Source organism: Littorina saxatilis, linkage group LG13 (assembly GCF_037325665.1).
Source record: "Littorina saxatilis isolate snail1 linkage group LG13, US_GU_Lsax_2.0, whole genome shotgun sequence".
Lineage (NCBI taxonomy): Eukaryota > Metazoa > Mollusca > Gastropoda > Littorinimorpha > Littorinidae > Littorina > Littorina saxatilis.
This window is the reverse complement of record NC_090257.1, coordinates 34,683,371-34,709,691: the sequence shown is the minus strand read 5'-3', so window position 1 is coordinate 34,709,691 and position 26,321 is coordinate 34,683,371. Positions and strand designations below refer to the sequence as shown.

The 26,321-nt window shown below is 43.1% G+C and overlaps 2 long non-coding RNA genes across 2 annotated transcripts in view; both read left to right on the top strand.

Annotated features, from left to right (window-relative positions):
* LOC138946083 (uncharacterized) overlaps nt 1-17,619 on the top strand; it is a 33,030-nt gene extending 15,411 nt beyond the window's left edge. The window contains exon 3 of the long non-coding RNA XR_011449194.1: nt 16,677-17,619. This is a non-coding gene — a long non-coding RNA (uncharacterized lncRNA). The remainder of the gene's footprint in view (nt 1-16,676) is intronic.
* LOC138945596 (uncharacterized) overlaps nt 1-23,851 on the top strand; it is a 290,703-nt gene extending 266,852 nt beyond the window's left edge. Inside the window, exon 2 of the long non-coding RNA XR_011449046.1 lies at nt 22,847-23,851. This is a non-coding gene — a long non-coding RNA (uncharacterized lncRNA). The remainder of the gene's footprint in view (nt 1-22,846) is intronic.
* Nucleotides 23,852-26,321: the final 2,470 nt, after the last annotated feature.

The window sequence follows — 26,321 nt, the reverse complement described above, 5'->3', positions numbered from 1 at the left end:
GTTCATGGCGCTCTTGTGGGCATGTTCAAAGGACCTTGTTTTAAGAGGTTTAGAGGCGTCCCCTTGTTTAACGCGTAGGACTTTGTTCTTCTTACTCTGGGCCTCAGCCCCGAGGGGCAGTGAGGCGCATGCGTTTTTGGGGTTTTACTGGAGGATGTAGCCTTGGAGCTTTTAGTTCCGTTTGTTTCACGGTTCAATCTCCTCTGGTGTTTTATTTCCTCCTCTCGGGAGGATTCTCTCTCCGGGCAATTTGGATTTTCTAACTGTCTGGTTAGGCTTTTTATATCCCTTCTTGACTTCTCAGTCATTTGGAACTACGAGCTTAAGCTCAGGTTCTTATCTCTTTACACTGTGGGTGAAAGAGGCTACTCTTTTTTGTCTCTCACAAGAGGCTTTGCTACTTTCATAGGACAGTCCTATGAGTGGTGGCTTTTCGAACGAAAGGGGGGAGTCCTTCAGTCCTCCCTCTGTTCCTTTTCAGGGTTAGGGAGTCCAGAGTCTGGTGTTCTTCACTGGCTGGTGGGTTCCTCTCTCCTATGCGAAGTTTTGCCAACAGCTCTCAGGGATAGAGCTTGGGCTTCCTCTTTTGCCGTATTGCGTTCTGGTCGCCTAGGCGAAGTTTTGCAAACGGCTTACTGGAGATCAGATGATTTTTTCATCGATTTTTATCTTCGGGATTTCTCCTGCACTCATTTTGACGGCTTCAGTTTGTTGTCGGTCTTGGTTGCTGCAGGGCAGGTTCTTTTAAGGACATAAGTGGGTTCCCTCCACCTTTAGGAGGAATCTGCATTTATGAGAATTGGGTAATGATATGTAATTTAATGGAAAATTTCTAAGTAAATTTTCATTTGATTAATATACTTACCCAATTCTCATAGTGAATACCCTCCCATCCATCCCCGCTACCTTATATCCTTGGGGTGTTTGAGTAGTCTCGAATGATTATTCCGGATGCTGGCGCTCACGGGGCGCGCAGGGTGTTATGGGTAACTGAGCTAGGTTAGCCCATAGCTACGGCTATGGTGTTTTTGTTTTGCTTGGTTACCACCCTTCTAGGGCAGGTATTTTGAGAGGTTTTTTCGACATCTAGCATGTGAAACGAAGTCAATGCATTTATGAGAATTGGGTAAGTATATTAATCAAATAAAAGTTTACTTAAAAATTTTCCATTTTCATCACTTCATTGGCCCGTCCAAACACGGAAAAAAGCGGCTTCCTTTGGAAATAGAGCCTTTTATTCGCTGTCGGAGAAATGAAGCGACCCGAAAGTCAGACTCCTGCGAAGTTAACAAGAAGAAGACGCGGGCTGTATTCTTACACAAAAGAGTACTTCCGTTCAAACCGAAAGCTGAAACCGAATCGCGTCAGCAGTTCAAACGAGTTTCGCAAACATCGCTGCAAGTAAACCGATTTCAAAAATATTGGTCCCTCTCATTTCGTGTAAAGCGATCTCGACTGTATAAGCATTGACACAGTTTGAGATGCTACGGGTCTGAAAAATACGCTCTCCCGTCAAGTTTAAGGGAAGCAACCCTTCAAAGAAAACGCTGCCTCAGTGCATTGGCTAGTGCGCTAGTCCATGAGGGTTATCTCCCATATAGCGTGTGTGACGTCGCTACCGCCCCACGACACGTGGTCTCATCATATCGATTGTTTCCTCTGCCAGCGGCTTGCAGATTTCTGGTTCAGACCTGCCTTACAGTGCGCACTTCTGGGGTAGCGCCAGAAGTCGCACGCCTAGGCTCTCTCCTACGGGAGACAGGTCTCTTCCTGCCCGGCCTATACTGACCCTCCTCCACGGACGGGGTCCGGATATGCTGGTCCCTTCTGGAATTCGGCCAGCGCACACTCGCTATGTATGGAAAGCCGTTTGGCTCATAACCAATACACGTGTAATAAATAATTAAATCACATATTCTTACTCCAACTCACATATATAGCATTAACTTCAGTTTGATGCTTAGACATTGAAGCACTGACCCTGGTAACAGGGGGAGATAACTCCCAAAACAAAACAAAACCTTGACAACAAGGTCCGGGAGTTACCTCCCCTCACCGGCTGCCCGCTCATGCGCGAGACATACTGCCGGTTATAGTCATTCCCTTCTTCAACACGCTGGTGTTAGGACGTGTTGTTGCACTCTCGGCTGAGTTTTCTCCAGCCGTTGGCCTTTGTTCAGAAGGCCATTGACCCGTTGGTGTTTGACGTATTTTGCCTTTGCTGTGGTGAGATCTTTCTTGTTTTATTATCATGTTTTCGCCTTGTGCCGCCATTTGCATTGTGTAAATTTTGTTGTTGAACTTTTTACTCTGACTTACGGAGTTTCTCGTTCTTTTCAACTTGGCGCATAAGGGTAAGAGCACCGTTTGTTAGGTGCCTGCCGCCATTTGCATTTTGTAATTTTGTTGAGTCACTTGAGAAAAAGTGACTCTATGTAATCGGTCAGTGTTAGTCTGTCCGGCCGGCCGTCCGGCCGGCCGTCCGTAGACACCACCTTAACGTTGGACTTTTCTCGGAAACTATCAAAGCGATCCGGCTCATATTTTGTTTAGTCGTGACCTCCAATGACCTCTACACTTTAACGATGGTTTCGTTGACCTTTGACCTTTTTCAAGGTCACAGGTCAGCGTCAAAGGAAAAATTAGACATTTTATATCTTTGACAAAGTTCATCGGATGTGATTGAAACTTTGTAGGATTATTCTTTACATCAAAGTATTTACATCTGTAGCCTTTTACGAACGTTATCAGAAAAACAAGGGAGATAACTAGCCTTTTCTGTTCGGCAACACACAACTTAACGTTGGGCTTTTCTCGGAAACTATAAAAGTGACCGGGCTCAAATTTTATGTGAACGTGACTCCCAGTGACCTCTACACTTTGACGTCTGCTTTGGTGACCTTTGACCTTTTTCAAGGTCACAGGTATGTCTTGAAGGAAAAAAATTGAAATATCATATCGCTGAAACTATTCATCGGATTTGATTCAAACTTTATAGGATTATTCTTTACATCAAATTATTTACATCTGTATTGTGTTGTGAATAGCAATTTCTTCCTGTCCATCTGATGCCTCATATAATATTCAGAACTGCGAAAGTGACTCGATCGAGCGTTTGCTCTTCTTGTTGTTGAAATATTTTTGCTCCGCCTCACGGAGTTTATCTTTGTTTCAACTTGGCGCATAAGGGTATGAGCACCATTAGTTAGGTGCCTGCCGCCGTTTGCTTTTTGTAAATTGTTGTTGAACTTTGAATGTTGGCTCATAACCAATACACGTGTAATAAATAATTAATACACGTGTAAGAAATAGTTTATACACGTGTATTTATTTCTTACACATAGACATAGAACACTTTATTATCTCAACGAGGAGAAGCTCAGTTATTTAATACACTTGTAAGAAATTCTTGTATTTTATGCACGTGAATTAATTATTTCTTACATGTGTATGAATTATTTCTTACACGTGTATTAATCATTTCTTACATGTGTATGAATTATTTCTTACACGCGTATGAATTGTTTCTTACACAGACGGGCGGGGTGGTAAGACGTCGGCCTCTTAATCGGAAGGTCGAGGGTTCGAATCGCGGCCGCCTGGTGGGTTAAGTGTGGAGATTTTTCCGATCTCCCAGGTCAACTTATGTGCAGACCTGCTAGTGGCTTATCCCCCTTCATGTGTACACGCAAACACAAGACCAAGTGCGCACGTTCAGTGGGTTATAGAAACACGAAAATACCCAGCATGCTTCCTCTGAAAGCGGCGTATGATTGCCTAAATGGCTGAGTAAAAACGGTCATACACGTAAAATTCCATTCGTGTAAAAACACGAGTGTACATGGGAGTTTAAGCCCACGAACGCAGAAGAAGTTTCTTACACGTGTATGAATTATTTCTTTCACGTGTATGGATTTTTTATTACACGAGTAAGAATTATTTCTTACACGCGTTATAAATGCAGGAGTCACGTGGTTAAGCGACTTAAAAACTCGGACTGGGATACCACATGAAAAACACTAAGCGTCTTCATCGCCTCGCTTTGAACAGCACAAGATGGCGGGAGCGGCAAACGTTTTAGACGGTTTATGAGTAGAGTTCAACGCCGTTGTACAAAATCAAGCCAAGCCTCGCACAGCACTGGTGTTAACCAGTGATTTGAAAAAACATTTTACAAATTACGTCGAACCCAAGGATAGAGAGCTCCTTAGTCGAACCTAAAACTGCGATTTGTAAAAATGTAAAAATATCGCATTCCACAAAGTAATACAATGCCTATTATTATTATTAATATTTGTTGTTTAGAGCCTCTGTGGTGGGGGGTGGTTTGGACCGGATAGGTAAAATATTACGATTTTTAGCATAAAGAAAGAAAAAAAAAATCTAATAGACACCTTGACTTTGGGGTAGCGCGCATCTGTTGCTGCTAGCTTTCCACTGGGAGGAAGCGACCCAAATTTCCCAGCGATGGGACAATAAAGTAATACAAAAATCAAAACAATCTAATAGAACCCTTGACTTTGGGTTAGCGCGACTCTGTTGCTGCTAGCTTTCCACTGGGAGGAAGCGACCCGAATTTCCCAGCGATGGGACAATAAATGATCCACAAAAAATATTAAAAAAATCTAATAGATCCCTTGACTTTGGAGATGACAAGAAAATATCGGGCGCATGTACGTGATTTGTAAAACATTTGTTTTACATTTTTACAAATCACGGGTTAACAACTGGAGAGGTAATTGTTTTATCATACAAAGTCAGTTGTTGTGACGTATTGAGAGATCGCGCCACCCGGAAGCAGCTATGAAATTTGTCACTTTGCAAGTCGTACATTTTCTGATTTAAAATTTAATGCACCGCTGATTTCTTCCGGCGTTTATAAATTATTGCTTTCGGCGTGTATGTAATCATTTATGATGTGCGTGTTTAAAAATTTGATACACGTGTATGAATTATCAATTACACGTGTATAAATTATTTCTTAGACGTGTATTAATCATTTCTTACACGTGTATTAATCATTTCTTACACGTGTACTAATTCATTTCTTACACGTGTATAAATCATTTCTTACACGTATATAAATCATTTCATACACATGTATTTATCATTTCTTACACGTGTATTAATCATTTCTTACATGTGTATTGGTTATGAGCCAAACAGCTTTCCATAGCCATGTGCAAGGTATGGTTGTTCCTTCCTGGTCAGTGAGTCGGTTACCAAGGTGCCGCGGAGGCTTCGGAACTCAGTCAGCAGTCACACCTGTCTTATACTACCATGACTGCTGCGCTTCCGGCTCAGGATGAAAGGACAGTTCCACTCTTAGTCGGTCACCAAGGTGCCGCGGAGGGTTTGGAACTCGGACTGGCCTACGGGCATCCTGGCTTCCGGCCGCAGTCCATGCAACAGTCGTACAAGCCTTTGGTTACCTCGACTACTGCACTTCCAGTTCCTGTTGCTCTTCCGGAAGTCGCTACTTCCCCTTAACACCTTCCTCTGCCTGGGCATGAGGTGACGGAAGACAACTTCCGGTCGGACGGGTATCCGGTTACGCCGACCGTTTTTGGCTTCAGGCAACATTGACTACGGTCATTGCCCGTCTGTCTCGGCCTTTGACTCACAGTCCATTGCCGACGATCAGACTCGTTCCTCTAACCCGACCAAGCTCCGAGTTGCCCTCGAACTTGCGGCCGAGGTTACTTCAAGATATTTTCCCGAAGGCGCGTCGGATGCCACCGCTGCGTGTCCTCCTTTGGCGGCGGACGACTTCCGGGTCAAGAAGGAAGAAGACTCCTACTTCATGTTTGAGGAGTCTCCCTTGGTTGCATACCACTTGGCTCAGGTATTGGCTAGGCCTGCTCCTCCCGGCAGCGGCATAGCTCTCACCCCGGTACCGCTGCTGCTGGCTCACAGCCAAGCACCTCAAGCGGCTGAGCCCTGGCTATATTGCTTCTTCAGAACAGGCTGTAACCTTTACGCCTTCTGTTCACAAGATGTTTGTTCTATCCAAGAACTACCGCAACCGGCTCTCTTCTTTCGGCCTGCCCAGGGCAATCCTGCCAGTGCCACAGTAACTCCATCCTCTTTTAACCAGACCGGTTAAGAAGGATATGAGAATGTCTTATTCCGACGGCACCCTCTCCTCTCTTGAGGAGATCGGTCGCCAGTCTCTGGAGATAGCCTCCATCGCCGAGACGATCATCAGGGCCCTTTCTAGGGCCTTGACCGATTCGCTTGACCCTATTTGTCGTGAGCAAGGAACAGGACCCAGAGGATGTGACCACTGCTCTCGACCTTGGCCAAGGTCAACTTTGAACAGATGAGGCTCTCTTCTATTCTCTTTACTCATTCAGTCATGAGCAGAAGGGAATTGTTTCTGGCGAACTCTGTTTACCGAGGACACGACTTTGTCAACCCTCAAGGTGTCCCCATTCGTTGACGGCTCCCTCTTCGGCCAACTGGCACTTGACGCCAGAAGGAAGGAGATCCAGGAGAACCGGGACCGGCAGTTCACTAACTTTTCTCTGCAAGGTTTGAAGCAGAACAAGCCTCCCCGAGCCATCAGGCTGGCCAGAAACGCTCCCTTACTCCCGCTAGAGGCTCCAACAAGAGGTCTTCCTCTAGTAGAGGCAGGGGGGGCTTCCGCAAGCCTCACCTCCAATGAAGCGCCCCCGATCTCACCCCCACCCGCCCAACTCTTTGGGCACTGTCACATCGGCTGGATACAACACACAACCAGTGGATAGTGGGAGTGGTGAGGTCGGGGTTCCGCTTGCTTTGGCAGGATGCGAAGGCACCCTTAACCAGGCAGGCACCGCGCTTCAAGCCTCCTTTCAGGTCGGAAGCGAGATCCGTCCTGCAGGCGGAGATCGCCGCTCTTTTGCAGAAGGGAGCTGCAGAGGAGGTTTCCGACAACAGCTCTCTGGGATTTTACGGGCGACTCTTCGCCGTCCCCAAGGCTTCGGGAGCCTGGCGTCCGGTTCTGGACCTATTACACCTCAACACCTTCTTGAGGGTGATAAGGTTCAAGATGGAAACGCCAGCCTCGGTCAGAGATGCCCTCCGCCCAGGAGACTGGGTGACCTCAATTGACCTTACCGATGCATATTTCCACATCAGGATGCATCCTGCTGACAGGAAGTGGTTACGCTTCTGTTGGGGCACCAAGGTCTATCAGTTTCAAGCGCTCCCTTTCGGGTTGTCCCTGGCACCATGGATATTCACCATGCTGGTCAAACAGTTTTGCGCCGTAGTGAGGAAACGGGGCATCCGACTTCGAGTCAGAATGAGCCAGTCGTCTAGGTAAATTCGAAGTCTTTGTTGGAACATTTTCATCTCGTTCATCCCCGTGGCCGTTGACTCACCGGGCATGAAATTTAGTCTGTAGATGGTAGTCTGATTCAACTGAGGTTTATACAGTGTATAAACAAGTAGTCGCGTAAGGCGAAAATACAACATTTAGTCAAGCTCAGTCGAACTCACAGAATGAAACTGAACGCATTGCATTTTTTTCGCAAGACCGTACACTCGTAGCATCGTCTGTCCACCGCTCGTGGCAAAGGCAGTGAAATTAACAATCCAGAAAAGCGCGGTAGCGGTTGCGCTGAGGAGGTTAGCACGCTTTTCTATATCTCTATTCTTTTTAACTCTCTGAACGTGTTTTTAATCCAAACATATCATATCTATATGTTTTTGGAATCAGGAACGGACAAGGAATAAGATGAAATTGTTTTTAAATCGATTTCGGAAATTTAATTTTAATCATAATTTTTATATTTTTAATTTTCAGAGCTTGTTTTTAATCCGAATATAACATATTTATATGTTTTTGGAATCAGAAAATGATGAAGAATAAGATAAACGTAATTTTGGATCGTTTTATAAAAAAATAATTTTAATTACAATTTTCAGATTTTTAATGACCAAAGTCATTAATTAATTTTTAAGCCTCCAAGCTGAAATGCAATACCAAAGTCCGGCCTTCGTTGAAGATTGCTTGGCCAAAATTTCAATCAATTTTATTGAAAAATGAGGGTGTGACAGTGCCGCCTCAACTTTTACAAAATGCCGGATATGACGTCATCAAAGACATTTATCGAAAAAATGAAAAAAAACGTCTGGGGATATCATACCCAGGAACTCTCATGAAAAATTTCATAAAGATCGGTCCAGTAGTTTACTCTGAATCGCTCTACACACACACACACACAGACACACACACACCACGACCCTCGTCTCGAATCCCCCCTCTATGTTAAAACATTTAGTCAAAACTTGACTAAATGTAAAAAGATGCAGCTTTGCGGATAGTTGAAAAGTTATCAAGAAGGGTTCAAGTCTTAGCCAGTTATCTATTTTTATTTCAAAAATCTCCAAAACCGCACAGAAACGTATACAAAAATGAAATTTTACTAAATTTTAAGAATGTCCTCAAATGTTGTGTACGTTTAGAGTGTTTGTGATATCAACCGATGATACAGTATTTGGTATTATTTTAAAGCTCTTAAAAAGAAATTTATGAATATGCAAGTACTAACTTCCTCTGTTTAATGTTGAAAAGCATATTATTTTGGAGAAAAACAAAACTCAACACTGTCACGAAGTTGTTACTAAACTGTGCCTTGACTGACTGGGGCACTCAGGACGGATTAAAACGGATTAAGTCACCGTCGCTGTGTCAAAGAGAGCCTTTTGGCTCCACCCCCTTTGACTGACTAAATGTCATGGTCTGGACAGCTGTGCGTGGTCTCGCTCGCCCTCTCTTTCGAACAGGACTTGCAAAATCTTGACCTGGTATCAACAACATCAGATCTCGCTCATCGCAAAGTACCTGCCTGGGAGTTGCAACAAGCTGGCAGACGCGCTCAGTCGGTCGAACCGCGTCCTGCAGACAGAATGGACCATCGCACACAGCGCGCTTCTACGCCTGTGGTCCCTAGTCCCAAAGCCTCTGGTAGATCTCTTTGCGACAAGATTCTCAAAGAGACTACCCATCTGCGTCTCCCCTTTTCCGGACCCAGAGGCTTGGCAGACAAACGCTCTGGACATTCCCTGGATAGGCCTAGAAGCCTATGCCTTCCCCCCTTCCTGTTACTCGGCCAAGTGATCAGGAAGGCGGATCTCGAAAGGCCGTCTCTGCTTCTTGTCGCCCCGCTCTGGCCAACTCAGCATTGGTTTCCAGACCTGCTAAGACTGGCTCACGGACCACAGGAGAACTGGTGCAGCCCAGAACGGGGATACCGCACAACGCACCCCAGTCGCTCAACCTTCACGCGTGGAGGTTGTACGGTTGGCATTGAAGCGTTCAGGTGCAATGGACCTTACGCTTGACCTTGTCCAACGAGCCCATAGAGCATCCACTTCTTCAGTGTATGCGTCTCACTGGACAGCTTGGTCCAAATGGTGCCTCGAAAATGGGTTAAGTTCGGTTGCTCCACGGTCAATCCACGTGACCAACCATCTCTCTTTCTTGTCGTCTCAGGGAAGTTCTGCTTCTTCCCTCAGAGTGAGGCGATCCGCAATTGCTTCTACCTTGAAGCAAATAGGCTGCTCTATAGACGTAAGCGGCGTCATCTCGGGCGTCATCAAGGGCCCTTAAAGAAGCCAGGTCCCGCACACCTGTCCCTAAGTGGGATCTCTTTTTGGTTCTGGAATACCTGCGTTCGGCAGATTTTGAACCCCTCCAGGCGGCGAGCCTTTCCAATCGACGCGCAAGGCACTATTCCTTCTGTTACTTGTAACAGCCAGCAGAGGCAGCGAGGTACATGCCCTTTTTGAACTTCCGGAGGACATTACCAGCGAATCAGACAGCTCAATTTCGCTTCAGTTTCGTCCTGACTTCCTAGCTAAGAATCAGAGACCAGATCAGCCTTCGCCGGTTGTTAAACTCAAACCGCTCAGTCACATCTTAGCCACAGGTGACCCTGACCTGGTTAACTGTCCTGTCAGAGCCTTGGACCTCTACCTGGCGCGCAGGCAGCCTTTTAAGTCCAAAAACCAGAAGCTCTTGTTCATTTCCTTTAATACTCAAAGAGAAAGACATTTCCAAATTGATCCTGACAAGGTGGATCTCTTCACTCACAAAGCAATCCTACAAGTGGTGTCGCACCAAAAGGAGGGGGGGGGGTCTGTCCTTCCTCTTGCTACGGCATGCGTGCACGAGTCTATAAGGGCCTGGGCTTGTCATTGGCAGTTCTTCGCTCAAGAAGACTGGATGGTGTCTTCCGCACAGCTTACTGGAAATCGGATGATGTTTTTATCAACTTCTACCTGAGAGACATCGCCGGAATCGGACAGGACGGCTCTCGTTCTCTACCTGCCTTGGTGGCAGCGGGACAGGTCCTCTCCAGAACGTAACAGTATGTTCCCACTGCCTTATTGAAGCTATCTGCTTATATGTGATTCGGAGTAAAAATATGTAATTTAATCAAAAATTTCAATAATAAATTTTCATTTGATTAATAATATACTTACCCGAATCACATAGTTAATTTCCTCCCACCTACCCCACATTAAATTACATATTCTTACGCAACTCACATAGAAAGCATTAACTTCAGTTAAAGTGCTAGGACACTGAACTACGCTTCACCCCAAAGGGGAAGCAACCCCCTAAAAAAGAACGGCCTTGACCTATAACCCAAGCTATACAAGAGTCGAGGTCATACCGTCACGTGACCTATCACGCGTGACTCGACCGCCGCCATGTTGAAACCTCACTCCCACTTCAGTCACCAAGTAGTTCGGACGCTTTTTACACTACGCTGCAGGCTTTTAGCCTACTGTCTTCTGGACAGTGTTTCACCCCGTCTACAGGTCCCTGCTTCTCATGCACAAGTTTGGGTGAGCTCGTTCTAATTGTTTGCTTTTGCTTGCGTTTGTTTCTTTCTCCGTTGTTCGGTCTGGTTGTTGTTTATCAATATCATAACTCAGACTGGTTTTTTGTCAGCAATGGCTGACAAGGAGAAATAGAAACCACAGACTAGTCAGTAGCTGCTGAGGTTTCTCCTATTAAGTTTCGCATAAAGAGAAAGGCAAAGGCACTACCATTTCTGTTCTTGACCCAGCTTCTCTTACTACTACGTCTGTTAAATAGCCTTGAATGGTTGAAAACGACGTTAAAGGCATATGTACGCGCTCCCGTGTTTACAAAGTGTAGTTTGTCTATAATCGATGTCAAACGCACCATAAGACCATGTAATGACGATATGTCGCCACGCGCCGACCATATACATGTATTACAGCTTGTTCTAGCCTCTGAAAAAGTGAGGATGTCAACAAAGACGCGGAGGTATTTCCCTTGCGTCAACGCTACCTCTGTTGGCAAATCTAGATAAATAGGACGATCTAGATCAAAATAAAATTCAAATATCTCAACATTTAAGAGGTCCTAGACCACAATATCTTGCAGGGAACTTAATTTAGCATGTCTCCAGCTGTGGGTAAAGCAATTAGCGTGTATAGTCATCGAGTACATATGGCTTTAAACACTATATAAAGAAGAAAGAAAGAATGTCTGTTAAATTTCGGACCCTATGAGTCCAATCATGCCGGTGCTGAAGCAGGTTTAATTTAGGTTACTTCAGCCAAGGCAAACGCAGTGGGAAAGAATACTTGTGTTAAAGATGGTTTTTCTTCCCTTTTTTGAGATGTTTTCGACCCAAATGTATAACATGTTGCCATTCGTCGAGTTTGCGCTCGCTCCCGGCGGGAGTGGGCGACGCGGCTTGTTGTCACGCATCGAGGTTCCGCCTTCATGCACAGTCACTTCGGCTGACGCGCACGCAGAGGAGTGTGTTTACTTCATACGAGGAGCTTTCACGCTCTACAGGTTAGTCAAGTTCACCGGTAGCCAGGTTCTCTGGTGAAAGTGTTCAAGTTGGGCCGGAACTAGTAGCCCCCCCGCCGCGGCTGGGGGGTGAAAGTTTGACTTTCCCGGAGGCTATCGCTCTTTTTAAGAGGCGGAACTCACGGGGGGTCAACACCGGACAACAAGTTGGGCCGGAACTAGTAGCTCCCCCGCCGAGCCTGGGGAGTGAAAGTTCGACTCTCCCGGAGGCTATCGCTCTTTTTAAGAGGCGGAACTCACGGGGGGTCGACACCGGACAACGAGACAGATGTACTCACGGGCAGACTGGCATGTCTCCGGTGAATGTATACAAGTCTCAACTTCCTCCCTCTGGGCAGGAAGCTGCTTTCGGGCAGGCTTTGCACGGTTCTTCCGTTTTGCAATCAGCCTCGCCTGTGGTGGATCGTTTTAGTGACGCAGCTAGTCACAGTGACTTTCACGGTCCAGCCTTAGCAGATTCGGAGTTCGACGATTCTCACTCAGTTTCTGAGGAGGAAGTTGTCAAGTTGTCACTCAGACTTTAACCAGCTATGGTTACTGCAGCTCAGGTGTCTGCCAAGTACTTCGCTGAAGGGGTGACAGCTACGACAAGCTCTGCGGCACCACCACCCTCAGTGGTGGGTGATTTCCGCCCTGCTTTAACGGAAGTTCAGGGATATCGTTTTAGCGAGTCTCCTTCTGTTGCTTACGAACTTTCCAGGGTGCTGGCTAGAACTTCGGGTTCTGAGAATAGCTTGCCTGTGGATACTGTGCCTTTACTGGCTGCACACGGTCAGGCTACTGATGCTGCTCAGCCATGGCTTGCCTCAGACCAGTTACGGAAGTCGAGCACTTCGTTTCATTCACGCAGGTTTGCTCTCTCCCGTCGTCATCACAGTCTTATTGAGACTTACGCTTTGCCGAGTGCACCGCTTCCGGTCACTCCGGAGTCGGCTAATCTCAGAGAGGATGTCTATCGTTTGGACAAAACTTGTGCTTACTCTGAAGGCGCATTACTTGGTTTGGATGAGACGGGAAGATACTCGTTGGAACTTGCGTCTCTTTCAGAGACACTTCTTCGATCTCTTTCGCGGTCGATCGCGGTGTCGTTGGATCCTTTCGAATTTCGAAACGACGCTAGCGTGAAAGACGTCCCCATACTCCTGGCCTCTTTGGCTAAGGTTTCAGCCGAACAAATGTCAGTCGTGGCACGGTTGTACGCACATGCGGTTTACACACGCAGGGACGCTTTCTTGTCTGGCTCTAGAATTTGAACTTGGGGAAGTTTTCTCATATGATTCTCCTTTTCCACCACTTCCTTTGTGGGCAGCGATGCGGCGTTGCTTTCGCTTGCGTCACCCGCGCAAGTAACGCTTCACTCGCTGAGCGATATCCGTAGGCCTAGGTTACACCAAGCCTAAGAACTTAGTTTATTCTTTTCTTCGTACTACGGAACCGCTTCCGGTTGCACCGGACTTGTCGATCATACATCTTAATGTTCATAGCAAGGAGAAACTGTCTGTTTTCAAGAACAATGATCTCCTGGCTGTGGAAGATTGTGGCCGCTCTTCTTTCTATTATCCGCGTCTTGGTACAAGACTTTGATTCGTTCTTTCCCTTGTGCGGTTTCGTACTCACGGGATGCCTTTGTGGTCTGTCGGGACACATATACAAAAGGTTTTAGCTTTGCTGTTCGTCTGGGAAAAGGCCTCGGCCGACAGTATTGTTCTGTCTGTGAGACTTAAATCTCTTCCTTGCTCGAGGGTTTTCTTTGCGAATCCTCTTCTTTGCACGCGGACTCTTCTCTAACAGAGAGAATCTCACAGCAAAAGGAAAAGCCCACGGCAGGCCTCGGCTTCTCTTATCAGAGAAAAGCGCTAAGCTGGCCGTTCTCAGCTTTGGTTTTTTATCTTCTTCTTGGCATGGCACGTTGCCAAATACCCACCACTTTATCTCCTCGAGGCGATTTAGCGGTAGGGTTCAGTGGGCAAACAATAGCACGCTTTCATGCATACTCTTGGCACTTGTCAACTGGAGTATTAGCGTTTGGCTCCACTCTACTCTCTGCCTCTGTGTTTTCCCACAGCGGCTGGAGGGGCGATTAGAACTCTCACTTTGAGGGAGGCACTGGGGCCCTTCCTGTTGGGTCACTTATATAGATCGTGCCTATGTTTACTTCCACCTTTGGATATACAAAATAGATCGGAAGTGGCTGCTTTTTATTTAATTCAGATCTTCAGGGCTCTGGTTTCGTTTTCTAAGCAATCAAATGATGAGCTGGAACATGTTAGTGTCTTTTCTTGACTGGTTCACAGACACAACCAATCTTTGGATTCTCACACCACTGCTCATGCAGGGCGTTCCCGTTGGTTCTCTCTCCACCAGCGAAGCAGTTCTGTCTCTTGTGGATTTCTTTCCCCTTGTCAGGGGAGAACATGTGTTGATTCAATCAGACAATACCACAGTGGTCTTTTATCTCAATAAGCAGGGGGTGGCATCTCGCTCCTTATCACTGCCACAGCGAGCATGCGAGGTTTTGATGTGGTTTTTACCACCACGAGATCTTATTAGCAGTGAAGTACCTTTCTGAGAGGCTCTATGTATTGGCAGACTCTAGTCAGTCGGCCAAGAAGGTCCACTCGGATTGGACTCTATCTCACTACGCGCTTCTACTCCTTCTGGTGAATTTGGAGAAGCCGCTGATAGAAGTTTTGCCTCTCGGTACTATCACCTTCTGCTAAATGTTCGTCTCCCTGTTCCCGGATAATACTCTCGATTTTACTTTGAGCGTCCTGTTGGTCGCACATTAGGGGCCCATTCAATCTTGGTTGCTAGTCCTTTAGGCTGGCAAGAGGGCGCCGTTTTTTACACTCGAGCCACACGGGTGTCTACTGTACGGGAATCATTGAGACGCTCAGGGGCTTCTGCCCCAACTCTGGATTTGGTCTAGAGATTCCATAGGGGTTCAGCGTCTTCGTTTTGTGTCACTTTGACTGGCTTGGAACTAATGGCGTATATTAACGGAAAGAACTCCACTTCTCTCCGTTCAATGCGGGTGGCGAACCACCTATCCTGGCTTTCCGATTTTTCTCCCACGTCTCTGAATTAAGACTTTATGTGATTTCAGTTGCACTGACACAGCTAGGTCGCAAAATATTTTCACTTGGGTTCTTTGTAGCCAGCGTGATTAAAGGGAACCTCCCTTTGGTTGTCTGAAAGCAAATCTCCAGTCCCGACTTGGGACTTGCTCCTAGTTTTGGAGTTTTTGAGTTCGGATTGTTTAATCCTTGACAAAATTAGCCTCTTCTAGAGGCAATGATTTAGTGAAGTCAACCTTAGCTAAATGGACTGCCACATTGGTTAGGCATGCCTACAGTGGTGGCAAGAAAAAAGGGGGGGGGGGCAGTCAGTCCTCCCTTTTCAGGCAGCACGGGCTCAAGAGGTCAGAGTGTAGGCCTCTTCTTTACCTGTTCTCAAGTCTGAGAGACTTACATAAGTCATGAATGCAGCTCATTGAACGTTCAAGGACGTAGTCATGAGTTTCTATCGGCGGGGTATTTTAAGTACCCGCTATTTTAGCACACATCTACTAGACATCTTCTGCAGAAGATGTCTTTTTATGTTTTCCTGGGGACGTATCTGGTGCTCGGCAGAACAGTAATTTCGGTTTGCCAGCTATTGTAGCTACAGGCCAGATACTTGCAAGATGTTAACTGTGAGTTCATTTGCCCACCACCTAAATTAGCAATCTGCTTTCTATGTGAGTTGCGTAAGAATATGTAATTTAATATAAAATTTCAAAAATAAATTTTGATTTAATTAATATACTTACCAACTCACATATTGAATTCCCTCCCAGCCTGCCCCGCAAATTTTTTAAAGGGGGTATATGTTTTAATACGGGATGAGTTTCACCGGTATACATCCTGCGCAGGCGCAGTACACCGGTAGTGGAAATAACCTCTAAGGACCATGCCTTATATGGCATACGGTTTTGTTTCAGAGTTATTTCCCCACGGTGCCATGTAAGATTGCTTCCATGTCTTATCACAAAACGAAGTTATTGCTTAGGGTTTCCCTAAAAATGAACAGATCTCTTCAGTGGGAGTGAGGTTTCAACATGGCGGCGGTCGAGTCACGCGTGATAGGTCACGTGACGGTATGACCTCGACTCTTGTATAGCTTGGGTTATAGGTCAAGGCCGTTCTTTTTTAGGGGGTTGCTTCCCCTTTGGGGTGAAGCGTAGTTCAGTGTCCTAGCACTTTAACTGAAGTTAATGCTTTCTATGTGAGTTGGTAAGTATATTAATTAAATCAAAATTTATTTTTGAAATTTTATATTATAGTTTCTATGTATTGTATAAAAGTCATATGATGAGACCACGTGTCGTGGGGCGGTAGTGACGTCACACACACTATATGGGAGATAACCCTCATGGACTAGCGCACTAGCCAACGCACCGAGACAGCGTTTTCTTTGAGGGGTTGCTTCCCTTAAACTTGACGGGAGAGCGTATTTTTCAGACCCGTAGCATCTCAAACTGTGTCAATGCTTATACATGTATGTGATTCGGGTAAGTATATTAATCAAATTAAAATTTATTATTGAAATTTTCGATTTAATGTTGTGCAATTCCTGAATCCGCAGGAATTATCCAAGTTTGCAAAAATGTGTGTGTGTGTTGCATTTTTCTATCGTTGATAAAATGGAAAAAGGAAAATCTATGTCTGTGTGTTGTGCATATATCTGTTTGTGTGTGTGTGTGTGTGCACATTTATACATCTCGGCACCTGTGTTTTTTAAAATTGTATACATTTAATGGTTTTCCTCTCTCTCTGATTTTCAGAAGCAGTCAGTTGTCAAGCTTTGAAGTGCGACAGATGTGGCAGAAACCAGCAGAGCCAGAGCTGTATTGACCAGGCATCCTGGACACTCAATTAACGTTCAACAGTACTGACAGTCCAGTGGCACTACAACTGACATCTACCAATGCAAGAGTCTGCACTTGTGAAGGGTCCCAAGTCCACACACTGACATACATATGTGACTTTCTGATAAATACATTTTTAAATTCCCATAAGTGCATATATAACATTGACAGTAGTTGTGCAGAAGGGATCTAATTCAGTGCAAAGTGGGTGCATTTTTTTTATAGGACTTTTTCAAGTTGTCGTATCATTGTGACAAAGTTGCACAATTATTTGCCGCATGTCAATTTTAAGGTTCTTTCATTTTTGAGTCACTTGAGAAAAAGTGACTCTATGTAATCGGTCAGTGTTAGTCTGTCCGGCCGGCCGTCCGTAGACACCACCTTAACGTTGGACTTTTCTCGGAAACTATCAAAGCGATCGGGCTCATATTTTGTTTAGTCGTGACCTCCAATGACCTCTACACTTTAACGATGGTTTCGTTGACCTTTGACCTTTTTCAAGGTCACAGGTCAGCGTCAAAGGAAAAATTAGCCTGTAGCCTTTTACGAACGTTATCAGAAAAACAAGGGAGATAACTAGCCTTTTCTGTTCGGCAACACACAACTTAACGTTGGGCTTTTCTCGGAAACTATAAAAGTGACCGGGCTCAAATTTTATGTGAACGTGACTCATTGTGTTGTGAATAGCAATTTCTTCCTGTCCATCTGATGCCTCATATAATATTCAGAACTGCGAAAGTGACTCGATCGAGCGTTTGCTCTTCTTGTCTTAAAAATGAAAATGTCATTTTTCCCTGCACATTGGATTGAAAGTTTGAGTCGGAACATTGTGTAAAACGGAGATTAGTGAGGACTTGGCAGATCGAGTGACAACAATGACATTGGGAAAAAATAACAGAAACTGCACCCAGCGCTTTTCCTGGTACAGTCCGAATCGGTTATGACGTAGATCGGTTTTGACGTTGATCGGTTATAACGTACACGGTATTTTTTCCCGGCCAGCGGTGTTCTTATTTATCACTAAACATGAATCGGTTATAACGTAGATCGGTTATAACGTATATTTGTTGTTCCCACGCCAGAAAAAGAACCGGTTAGAACGTATGCTAACGAACTGATTGATTATCAAACTTAACTTTGTTTTACAAACTTTGAAGGCCATTTTCTTGAAATTGCCTTTTCCGTTTTTTCACTGTAGCAAGATGTGGCACTTTTCAGCTCATGTACGGGTAACGTCATCAAATCTATTTTTTACATCACACGTTAGCCAAGATCTGCAGTCTTCGTGGGAGCAAAACAAGTATGACATTCAGGTGACCTGCTCCAACAAAAGGATAACGAAGTCGCTGAGGCTGAACAGAGGTAACAGCAATAAACCTGAGCCATGGCCAAAATTTAGGATTTTGAGATTTTTGCATTACTGCAATCTGCTAAATGTATTTTATCTATTCTGTAAATATTAATTTCAGATTCGCTTTGCAAATACAATAAAAATGAGGTTTTATAGCACTGCAGATGCGAAATAACATTGTTTCTTTCTTTCATTTTTGTGTGATGCATTTTGAAGAAAAGTTTACATCTAATTATTATTAGTCACTTTCAGCTTTAGAAGTAAAATTTAAAACCCAGTTGCTGGGGATTTTTTGCAAATTTACTCATGTTACCTTCACATCTGCTTTTCTCAAAATAGCCGCTGGACTTTTAGCAAACTTTAAATCGCTATATCTCATCAATGCTGAACAATAGACACTTGTTTTAAAGACCATCTGAAACTTGTTATCTTCTCTTTCAATAGATACCAAAAAGTCCAAATGTCAAAAATGACACTTTGTTATCCTTTTGTTGGAGTGGGTGACTGGAGAAAAAAAGTGAGTCACGGGTGACGCAATATCTACACATAGGCGTACAGGTCTTTGCTACAAGTTCGATCATCTAGAACAATGTATTACAACATTTGTGGTTTGTTACAGTTGCAAAGCACTTCGGGAATTTTTAATCTTGTCCCAAAGTCGAGGATACACACACACACACACACACTCACACCACTGAGCAACAACCGTAATGAACAGCACAAACTAACGACACAAGAGCACTTGCCATGCATCAGTAGTCGCAATTCCTACCCAATTCTCTCTCTCACACACACACACACCACTGACGAACACCCGTAATAAACAGTACAAACTAACGACTCTCTCTCTCATGTCCGATTATGACAGTACCCTCTCATGAAAAGTTCAATGATATGACGTATGCAACAGAAAACAATACTTATTTGACCACATGTACTAGAGACAACACCTCCAGGAAATGTAACCACTTTTGTATTGAATTGGACCCTTTCTGAGCAAGTATTTGTGCATGTTGATTGATCGCCCCCCCACCCACTTTCATTGTCATTAGTATCTTTCCTTCCTGCATTATTAATTGTCTGTTATATCTCTCCCTTCATTGTCAAATGTATATGACTATTGCTTTTAAAGAGGTTTTTTTAAAGGATCAAGGATTCTCTTTGTATCCCATGGAAATCATGCTGATTACCTGATACACCAGCATTCTGTCTTTTTATATTTAGTCAAGTTTTGACTAAATATTTTAACATCGAGGGGGAATCGAAACGAGGGTCGTGGTGTATGTGCGTGTGTGTGTGCGTGTGTGTGTGTGTGTGTGTGTGTGTGTGTGTAGAGCGATTCAGACTAAACTACTGGACCGATCTTTATGAAATTTGACATGAGAGTTCCTGGGTATGAAATTCCCATACGTTTTTTTCATTGTTTTGATAAATGTCTTTGATGACGTCATATCCGGCTTTTCGTGAAAGTTGAGGCGGCACTGTCACGCCCTCATTTTTCAACCAAATTGGTTGAAATTTTGGTCAAGTAATCTTCGACGAAGCCCGGACTTCGGTATTGCATTTCAGCTTGGTGGCTTAAAAATTAATTAATGACTTTGGTCATTAAAAATCTGAAAATTGTAAAAAAAAATAAAAATTTATAAAACGATCCAAATTTACGTTTATCTTATTCTCCATCATTTGCTGATTCCAAAAACATATAAATATGTTATATTCGGATTAAAAACAAGCTCTGAAAATTAAATATATAAAAATTATTATCAAAATTAAATTGTCCAAATCAATTTAAAAACACTTTCATCTTATTCCTTGTCGGTTCCTGATTCCAAAAACATATAGATATGATATGTTTGGATTAAAAACACGCTCAGAAAGTTAAAACAAAGAGAGGTACAGAAAAGCGTGCTATCCTTCTTAGCGCAACTACTACCCCGCTCTTCTTGTCAATTTCACTGCCTTTGCCATGAGCGGTGGACTGACGATGCTACGAGTATACGGTCTTGCTGAAAAATGGCATTGCGTTCAGTTTCATTCTCTGAGTTCGACAGCTACTTGACTAAATATTGTATTTTCGCCTTACGCGACTTGTTGATTTTTGTAGCCGCCGGGCTACTTAGGTTTCGCTCTTGTGGTTGTTTGAAAGTCTAGTTGATTGTCGACTAGGAACTGGGGACTGTATCTCTGGTACTCTGGGGTCACTTGAGCTCAAATATGGCGAGTAGCTTGGAATTGTGGGGCCAAGGGTTTGTGCACAAAATTACGTTCGTAACGGTAGGCAAACGGCAGATGTTAGCTCTACGCGTGGTTCGACGCTCCTTTATATGGACCGAATATGTTTTGGTTTATTATTTTCATCCGAGCATGCAGCTTTCACTTTTTTCTTCTGCACTCCTTTCTGGCTCTTTCATTTTATTTTAATATTTTTTAAATTTATTTGTTTAATTTGTTTATTTATTATTTTTTACTGCACTCCTTTCATTTTATTTTAAATTTTTTTAATTTTAATTTTTTTTAAATTATTTTTCTGGTTTTTTAAAAAATTATTTTACATTTTTTATCAGTGTCAAAAGTTAGACAGTCAACTGGTTTTGCTCTGAGTGAGTGCAAGTGAACTCAATTAGCTGATGGTGACACCTCTCTGCCCACAGAGGGGCTGGGGGGGGAGGGGGGATGGTAGTCAGCTGGAAGTGAAAGATCTCTGGAGGTAATAAAGAGGTGTACTCTTCCAAAGTTCAGTTGTCACGGCTTCGGGTAAGGAAAGCGGTGTTGTGTACAGACGTCTCAGTGGTTAGTCGAGACTATCTAAAATAAGGTCTCGGCGACGAAGCTGTACTGTCTGTGTTGACGGTCTAAAAATAGCCCACGTCCTGGAGAACTGTTGCTAAACATAGCAATAAACTTTATAAAGAATTAATTATTTCTCGTAATTGGTAAGGACATCAAACTTTGCAGGAAGCTTAATTTATACATACCCGTTACGATGGGAAAAGCCCTGGAAGTAATTAAAATTATTAAATAGGACTATGTCAGCCTTTAAGGTCGCGGATTAGGTCACAGATCAACTGTTTGTGCAGAGACGGTATCCATGTCCTACCTCCATGTCACCACGGACGGCTACTTTGCCCGTTAAGGTCAATGCTTGTTTTAGTAGACATGTGAATGTACAGTCTATTAGATTATTTAAATATGTGGACACATTTTGAATTGTTCAGCTGTATTTGCTGCTTTCGCTTTTACAATACAATACAATACAATAACTTTATTAATCTCTAAAAGAGAAATTGCATTGCTGAGCTTTTGTGTCCGTAATAAAACATACATAAAACATTCAAAAATAAACATTTGTTCTTTGTCATTCATACATTCTTGTGTTCTTATACATTTCTTCAATTCATACATCAATATTCTATCATAATTAGTTGATGGCAATGCAATTTTTGTCTTGAATAAGTATGAAGTAACTGTGATACATGTACTTTTGATTTTCTTTGAGAATGTTGTGTTATTTCTTCTGTGATGATTGGAAATGTAGTTCACTTAACTGGTATATTTACCAGTGGTTTTTGATATATGTGCATGATCATGATTATGTGTCCGTTTACTCATACTGATTAAAAAAAATGAATTAGTTTCGGTCTTCTCCGGGTTGTGACGGGTACAATGGAACCCATCTTGTTAGACCTAAAATCTGCGAAAATCAGGTCTGAAAAAGGAGGGAGTCTTAAAAAAGGGGGTAAATTTGAGAGGTTAAGAACAGGAAATCTGAGAAAACAACGTCTTAAAAGAGGAGTCTTAAATTGGGGGGTCTTAAAAGGGGGTGTCCCTGTACCCATAAACTGCATGTGTAATTCTGATTGTGAATGGAGAGAATTTGTCTTCAAATCATGCAGTTTGTTTGGAAATGATCATTCACATTAGAATAATGAAATGTTAACTTCTGTAATATTAAAGGAGAAATATATTTTGTTTATTCAATGTCATATTATCAGAGCATAATAAACAAGAAGGGCAAAGCCCATACGACTCACATGCTTTACACATTTTTCCTACCAAAATACATGTGACCTTGACCCATGGTCAAGGTCATCCAAGGTCATGCAACACAAAGCTGTTAATTCAAGACATAGGAAGTACAATGGTGCTTATTGGCTCTTTCTACCATGAGATATGGTCACTTTTAGTGGTTCACTACCTTATTTTGGTCACATTTCATAAGGGTCAAAGTGACCTTGACCTTGATCATATGTGACCAAATGTGTCTCATGATGAAAGCATAACATGTGCCCCACATAATTTTTAAGTTTGAAACAGTTATCTTCCATAGTTCAGGGTCAAGGTCACTTCAAAATATGTATACAATCCAACTTTGAAGAGCTCCTGTGACCTTGACCTTGAAGCAAGGTAAACCAAACTGGTATCAAAAGATGGGGCTTACTTTGCCCTATATATCATATATAGGTGAGGTATTGAATCTCAAAAACTTCAGAGAAAATGGGAAAAATGTGAAAAAGCTGTTTTTTAGACAACATTTATGGCCCCTGCGACCTTGACCTTGAAGCAAGGTTAAGATGCTATGTATGTTTTTTGGGGCCTTGTCATCATACACCATCTTGCCAAATTTGGTACTGATAGACTGAATAGTGTCCAAGAAATATCCAACGTTAAAGTTGTCCGGACGGACGGACGGACGACTCGGGTGAGTACATAGACTCACTTTTGCTTCGCATGTGAGTCAAAAATGTGCAGGCAGCTTGCTCGGGAGACTTTGCGCATAAATGTACATGCAATGTACTTGCTAACATATCACTTTTGGGCTCGTCTGAGCAATCAATTCAATTCATTCTGTACCTTTGAGGATGCACAGTTCTGTAGGTTCATCTCGGTATTCCACCCCCTCGGCTTTCTGTTGTAAATATTAAGCTGAGTGATTGAATGTGGAAGCTACGTTTGCATGGTCAAAGGTCACAGAAGATTTGCGTCGTGCAGCGAAGAAAAGAATCGCGATCTTGTTTCCGACTCGGTACCTCTTTGTTTTTCATTAGACCTGTCATTCTGCTTGCTCGGCTTTGTTAGATGTTTGCATATCTTGTTGGTATTTTCTTTGCTTTTATTATTGTTTCTTATTTGTGCTTCGTTTATAGATACGTCTTGTGCACGGGTCAAAATGTGTGTGTCAGGTGTTGTTTTCCTTGAACTTGACGTTCGTGTTTCTCCGAACGTCTGTGTATCGAAACACAGATACACGCACTCCATGACTCTGTAAGAAGACAAAACATATCGCTAGGTTTCATTTGTTTTTGATGAATGATGACCTTTCATGAAGTAGTTTTGTTTTTTTGTTTACTTTTGCCAGTTCGTTTTTGGAACTTTGCAAAGCAGTGTCGTGTTGTCTGTTCAGGTCTGGGAAAACACCAATGAAAAGAGCCGAAGAATCCCCGACCGTTTCTATTGGGTTTGCTTTTGATTATCCATGGATGTATAACCTGCTTCCTGCAACTAAGGTAACCGGGGATTTATTGCCTGGGGAACATGAGATTTATTTCCCAGGTGCTTGTGAATGAAAACTCGTGAAAATGATGACAATGAAACATATGTCTGTGTCTGCATCATGCCTGAAGTAATTTGTTGTAATGGACTCAATGATTAACGCAAAGAGGCCATAGCAGTGTCTTAATACTTCATGGATGTGATGTGCTCACAATTTTGAAATGTTTAACAAATTTACTTTTAAAGGCTTCTTACCAATTGTTTGTCTTTATGGAATGCACAAGTTTGTATGAATCTATCTGTGTCACACACACACACACACACATTACAAACTCTGCACACACACGCAACTCTCTCTCCCTCTCTAAGGTGCAAACCATCACAGATGACCAACAGATTCCGAACATTGCAAAATTCAAATTTTATTTTCAATATCAACTTAGAAAATTATTCAGAAACCATGAAGACGGCAAAACAAGCTATGTGATATAAACAATTAACGGGCATCCAAGCCTCACAAATCAGAAAAAAATGATTACAATTAACAAGACTGAGGCAGACGAGAGCAACAAGTGTTCATTTCAACACTATACCTGAAAGTATTGTACAGCAAGTGTCTTTGTGTAACGCTACACAATATAATCAACATGTCACATTCAACTTTCACCGGGAAGCCAACATATCACCATTACTCTTTCTGCTTGTCCTGTCAATTTAAAAAAAATGTTCTTTGCTTTTACGCCTGTACAAAGTTAATTGACAGGGCGCTGAAAATAACTCCTAATGAATAAGCGCAATGTTTTTTATGTACATATAGCACAATAAAAAAACAAGTCGCGTAAGGCGAAAATACAATATTTAGTCAAGTAGCTGTCGAACTCACAGAATGAAACGCAATGCCATTTTACTCGTAGCATCGTCAGGCCACCGCTCATGGCAAAGGCAGTGAAATTGACAAGAAGAGCGGGGTAGTAGTTGCGCTAAGAAGGATAGCACGCTTTTCTGTACCTCTCTTTGTTTTAACTTTCTGAGCGTGTTTTTAATCCAAACATATCATATCTATATGTTTTTGGAATCAGGAACCGACAAGGAATAAGATGAAAGTGTTTTTAAATTGAATTGGACAATTTAATTGTGATAATAATTTTTATATATTTAATTTTCAGAGCTTGTTTTTAATCCGAATATAACATATTTATATGTTTTTGGAATCGGCAAATGATGGAGAATAAGATAAACGTAAATTTGGATCGTTTTATAAATTTTTATTTTTTTTTACAATTTTCAGATTTTTAATGACCAAAGTCATTAATTAATTTTTAAGCCACCAAGCTGAAATGCAATACCGAACCCCGGGCTTCGTCGAAGATTACTTGACCAAAATTTCAACCAATTTGGTTGAAAAATGAGGGCGTGACAGTGCCGCCTCAACTTTCACGAAAAGCCGGATATGACGTCATCAAAGACATTTATCAAAAAAATGAAAAAAACGTTCGGGGATTTCATACCCAGGAACTCTCATGTCAAATTTCATAAAGATCGGTCCAGTAGTTTAGTCTGAATCGCTCTACACACACACACACACACAGAGACACACGCACACAGACACACGCACATACACCACGACCCTCGTTTCGATTCCCCCTCTATGTTAAAAAATGTAGTCAAAACTTGACTAAATGTAAAAATAATTGTGCCAACGGCTCATGAATTCGTTTCAATTGAAAGAAATGTTGACAACTAAGGTTGTTCTTCAAATCTCACAAAGACTGGAATCGGAAACCTTGCATCAAATAACAACCTCTCTAAAGGCATCCATTCTTCACAATGTGGATAAGCACAATTCTTCACACATCACTTTACAACTGGCTGTGAACGAGAACAAGTGAAATCGTGCATATATGCAAATGAAAAAGTAATACAGACGAACCTGTCCACAGCGACCAACCAAGGGACCTTCAGACCTGTTTACCCCCAAACCTTGACAAGAGTAATGGTCAAGTAAAAAAAATAGTAATCTGATGACCAAAATAGTAACCCAGTGGTTACAAACAACATAAGTAACACCAGGGGCGGACGAGGGCACAGGGGGCACGTGACCCTCCCCCCCCCCCCCCCCCCCCGAAAAAAAAAATTTGGAAAGCTGATTCTATGACCATTTCTAAGTTCAAATGGCACCAGATGGCACTATTTTGCTTCTTTGGGCCAAAATTTTTTCCGGGGGGGCATGCCCCCGGACTCCCCTAGCAAATTCGGACGCTTTGCGCCCATCACATCCACTTTCGATTCAAAGTGCCCCCCCCCCCTTACAAAGCAACTGATCCGCCCCTGAACACCAACCTTACTTGAAGCACATTTGAAAATCGTAGTCTGAACTCAAATGATTTCCCCCCCCAAATCCTAACAAAATAGTAATAAATTACTCCAAAATAGTAAGGGTAAACAGGTCTGGACCTTCCAAAACTGAAAAGTGGTCTTTATAGACGTGAGGTTGTTATGGAAAGGTGAATCGTACTCCCTGGGCTGGGGTCCTGATTTGGCCTATATGGCCCGCTGGACCCAAAAAGCAACAACTAACTAACTAACTAACTCCTCTGGGATCCTTTGGGGCGGCCTTAGTGGGCAGGTGGTTGTTATCGAGAAAGCGGTCGCCAGGGCAGGTTCTACTGTATTACTTTCAGAACTTCAGTTCTCTTGTCTCACAAGAGACCTGACACCAG